Genomic DNA, 5,159 nt, shown 5'->3' with positions numbered 1-5,159 from the left:
GGTCAATGCCCGAAGCATAAGGCCACTGCCTCGACCTCGTTTTGTGGTGCGAGCTATGAGGGATTCTTTTTTTCATGCATGGGGGGGGGGGGGGGGGGGGGGCTACTAGGTGAATGATTTCAATGGCGTTCATGGCAGGTCCGGGCATTTTGAATAGATGCTAGTGGTATCACCGTATTTTGGTGTTTCCTTTCTCCGTGCATATTTTTCTTTAAAAACCCCACAAAACTCAGGCGCGTAGCTCAACTGCCGCTGCCTTTGGCTCGTTTGATTATTTTGAGCTTTTTTTTGTGTCTTTGCAGGTTGCTGGAATCTTGTCTGTCTTAAAGACCCTTGGAAAAGGCAGAACCTGGAGCTTACGATAAGCCATAGAATTTAGCTCATCAGCCAATGCCTTGAGTGCGCATTAATTTTATATATCTATGCAAGTTATAAAAAAAAATATTTTTATGCAGAACTTTCTGGGCGGATGGTTCCAGTGAGTTTACACCAGTGCATTTGCATGCATGCCTGTAATTTGACTGTTTTTTTGCCAGTGCAGGTTGTTTGGAATTTACTTTTGCAGAAGAACCTTCAAAAAAGGCTTCTCAAATCTATATTGTCAACAAGTTTATTTGCTGATTGCTTTTACTTTTGTAGATGGAGTGCAATAAAAATTCGGACTGGAGAAGCATGTGTTCTTTATACATTCAGCATGTGCATTCACTATTGAGTGTAGCGATTTGTAGTTTGTGCTTATTGTCCTCAATTCTGTATGTGAGATCACACAATGCTCTGCTTTGAGAACATTTTTTTCTAAATTTTAAATTACAGTTCACTGGGTGGAGGGTGAATTGTTGAAGGCTTGCATTTTCTACAGCACAATAAGAAACAGCTAGAGATGGCACATAATCGGTGGGGTGTTAAAGGAGTAAAATTGAAAACTATAAAAAAATTAAAATTTTAATTCTCTTCAGCCCAACTGATTTTTCGCCATCTCTAGCTGTGTCTTATTGTGTTGTACAAAGTGTAAGCCTTCATCAATTCGCCTTCTCCCCAGTTAACTGTGTCATTTCATTAAATTTAGAAAAAAAATGCTCTCAAACAGAGCACTGTGACCTCACATGCAGAATTGAGGACAATGAGCACAAACTGCAAATCGTTACACATCTAGAACAAGAATAAAAACTTTCTAGCCAAGAGGGTTTAAAGATGTCTACTAGCACAGCTATAGCAGAGCTACAGCTAGAAGCAATGTCTAGAACAAGTATAAACATTTTCTAGGCGAGAAGTTTTCAAGACTTCTACTGGCGTAGCGTTAGCAGAGCTAAATCGGAGCTACAGGAAGGCTTGTAGCTCTTGGGTCTACAGAACGTCTCAAATGAGTCTTCTTTTAGAAGTGCCCATTTCTTGGCCTAGACATATTCTAGATGTCAATTAGCTCTTTTTGTGTTTCGTGGGCTGGGACGCCAGGGCGGAGCTGTGGCCCGAACGACAGTGACAAGTCGTCCGAGCCCCTCTCCGCCGCCTCAGGCGGGAGAAAGGGAACGAGGAGAACAACTGGAAAGCGGGCGGCGGCCGCGCAAAGGGCAGCCGCAGCAAGCCCGAATCCCACAAACGGTGTCTTTCTTGCCGCTCGGAATCGCGAAAAAAACAGCCTTTTTCACGCCGGCTTGTGCACTGAAATGCGCAGCAATTGGGCATAGGGCTGCTCTAAAGGAGCGCGTATAACGCCAAGTGCAAGCGCGCAATGTCAGGGAACTCGGTCGTAGCAGCGGCGCCTGCCCGAAAAATGTCGCCGACGAAAAATGAAAACACAAAAAGAGCGAACTTAACGCGCGCTTTTTCCGAAGACCGCCCGCGGAGCCAATCGTCGTCAGATGGGAGAGCTGAGAGAGGAGGATCGGCGAGGGTGCGCGGCGGCATAGTTCGCAGAAAGTCGGTACTTTCAAATTATCAAGGGATTTTATTGATGCATAGGTGGCGAGCGCCGCGGTGCGGCGACGCCCCTTTTCCAACTTGCGCTCTCTCCGGAGAGAAACGTGCGCGTGGAGGTAATCATCGGAGGCCATGCCTCAGCAAATGTCGCTCATCATGCACGCACACTGACTACTATATTTATCTTGACCTAGTTAGTCATTTGAAAACAATTTATTAATATGTAGTTTTCTGCAATTTCACCTTGTGAATGGCGTAAAGGTGAAAGGTGTGCAGGCAGCTAAAATACTGCAGAACAAGCCCACACTGTGAGTCACTGCATGGGCCATATGGGTGGGATTAAATACTTGCCACAAGGAGTGTTTGTGGTGTGCTAGCCCCCAAAACACAAAAGGTCTGGTTAGCCACCAATTCACACATTCAGTTTGGATTAGATTCTAAGTGTTAGATATTTTACAGTGCTAGAGCTATGTCTGTCACTGTTTCATGGGTAGTTTTTCAGCGGTGCACGTGTTTCTTATTCTGACCTGTACGGCTTACATCATTGAAATGTCATGGAGTTGAAGCTACAAAGCCTGAATGCGCTATCTCTTCCTTTCCTGCATAATATAGTACATGGTCACTTTCAGTATATTTTGCAAAAAAAAAAAAAAAAAAAAGTAGCATGTTGGTAAATTTCCAGATACGGCATAATCCTAGAACATTTTTCAGTGCTAGAGTCTCAATAAAGACCTTTTCATTAAATTTTTGCTATGGTATGATCTTTCAAGCAGCTTCCAGTCATGCCAATAGCTACACTGTGTATAAAGTAAAGTAATCACCTAATGAGCATTGTGACAGGTGGCCTGGCACACACCCTTGCAACCATTCCATATTGTAGGGTGGCACATCTAGGGATGTTATGCACTGCTAGCCTTCACCAAATTTTTTTGCCAAGGCTTTATTAGGGTACCTTACTAAGTTTCAAACTGCAGTTGCCTCAATTTAAAGTATATAAGAAACGTAATTATGGTTTCATTTTGGGGTTTATTGTCCCAAAGCGACTCAGGCTATGAGAGACACCAAGTGAAGGCTCTAAAAATTTCGACCACCTGGAGTTTAATGTACACTGACATCACACAGCACACGGGCGCCTAGCTTTTCGGCGCCATCGAAAAGTGGCTGCCGAGAAAGGGATTCGATCCCACATCCTTGGGCACAGTAGTAGTCAAGTGCCCTAACCACTGCACCACCCCGACAAGTGCTATATTTCCTTGTCTCATGAGAAATTTAAAGCGAGGAAATATGAAGCAGGTATGTCAAGGCAGGGTAGCCACGGCAAATTGTGTCCTTTTAATTTGTGCTATCACCCACATTTTCTCTTGAAGAGACCTTGAAACACTGGGGCAGAATGAAAGCCGAGGATGTCACTCCCACACTCAAGAACATCAACAGAGTGCTGAGCGAAAAGATACATGATGCCCTTAAGGCAAAACAGAAGTTAGAATGTGAATAAACATCAAAAAATGTAAACAAAACATTTTTCATTGCCCTTTCAGTCCCACATCCTCCTTTCTGGGACCCGAAGCTACTGGTCCCTGAAGCTTTATGGTCCCACACACTTTATGGTCCCAGCAGCTACAGGGAATGGGCTAATAAAATATGGTTTAAGAACTGGGACCATAAAGAATCCCATAAGGACATATTCACCTGCCAATTAGTTCCCTCCTACTCCAACACACATTTGATACTGTTCATATCTAGACTGACTCTCTAGCTGCCCTTAAGCAGCTTAAGGCTGTTTGGCGCACATTCAAAATTACACAATCCATTCACCAGCTCCGCAAAAAAGTACCGCTGTCCTGTGCGTATACACTGGATTCGCGGCCATGCATGATCTACACAATATTCATGTGGGTAAAATGACACACTTGACACATCAGACATCCCGCCACCTTTCCCTCTTCCCCCAGATCCGTTCCTGTCCCATGTTTCAGAGGAATAATCTTTGTGCCAGCGAACACGCATTCTCATTCTTCCGTGTTCGTACCCTCTTCCGGGCGGGAGCGGCTCTGACCCCTTCTGCGCATCATCGGTGGCGTGACGAACGCAAGTGATTGAAAAGTGCCCGCATTGTGACATCTATTGTGGACCTGCCCAGCTACGGCATCCATGATGACAGTGCTACCTACGAAAAGTAGGCCTGCGGTGGAACCTCGACTGCGAGTACAGGACGCTAAACAATCAGTTTATCGGCAACTTATGCGATTATTTAAGAGAGACCTGTTTACACTCCTCCTTATAACGTGTGTATTAGGCGCAAGGGGCAGTGCTCCCGCAAACCCTTATCTTTGAGTGAGATTCTGATATGTTACCCGAGACACACCATAATGATTACTGGCGAGTAGAGTTTTGGAAGGCATCTTTCTTTCCTTTTCTATTCTTTCGATGAAAGTATGAAAATTTCAGACTTATGCCGAGAGCAGGACTGGCGAGAACGTATTCTTCTAGTGCTCCTGGATGATGAATGCGGCAGCGCAGAGTTTTTCACTGCCCTAACTGGCGGTCAGAATTGCTAACACGTTCTTAGAAGAAAAGCAAGTTTTGGGTAAGCGGCTTCTTTGCTTCCACAAAAGTGAACAAGGGGTTATTCTGTGGCGTGTCAGCTCATCTCGCTCACCGTGTAACATTGGCGTGTGCTTTTCAAGGCGCCGCCACTGCATTGTCTGCGCTGAGAAACTAGAGCACACTCTAGCACTGCGGACGTTTTGAGCTATGTCACGCTTCGAGGCAGGAGCAAGCCTCAAAAAAACTCTCGAGAGGTGACAGCCTAGTGCGAATCTCAAAACTGAGACCCAAACTTCTGCGCCCATGTTAGCGAAGAGATGAGAAACTGGAAACTCAATAGCCCACTAGCTCAGTCACTGACGGCTACTAGATCCGTTCACGGCGAGATGTGGCGGAAAGGCAGATCGATGTACGCCAGGAGAGAACTCGGAAGCTCGTGCCTGGGCATTCTATACTCCGTTTCATACATCAAGTGCAACACTACCAAAGCTACAGCTCTTGTTTGCGCTCTCCGCATCCGCGATAAACAATAGTGCCTGCTCTTGACGAGAGAAAATAATAGTTGCTTTGTCTGCAAGCTTAAAGGCCCACTGTCCACCCTCCGGTCGAAAATATTTTCTTCCCCGGTGACTGTGAGACTTCGCCCCTAGAACGCAAGGCCGCAAAATGTTTTTGAAAAGAGTAACTAATGACGC

This window comes from Amblyomma maculatum, unplaced genomic scaffold, assembly GCF_055883805.1.
Source record: "Amblyomma maculatum isolate TAMU_Amacu unplaced genomic scaffold, ASM5588380v1 scaffold_19, whole genome shotgun sequence".
NCBI lineage: Eukaryota > Metazoa > Arthropoda > Arachnida > Ixodida > Ixodidae > Amblyomma > Amblyomma maculatum.
Note: the sequence above shows the minus strand (reverse complement) of the source record.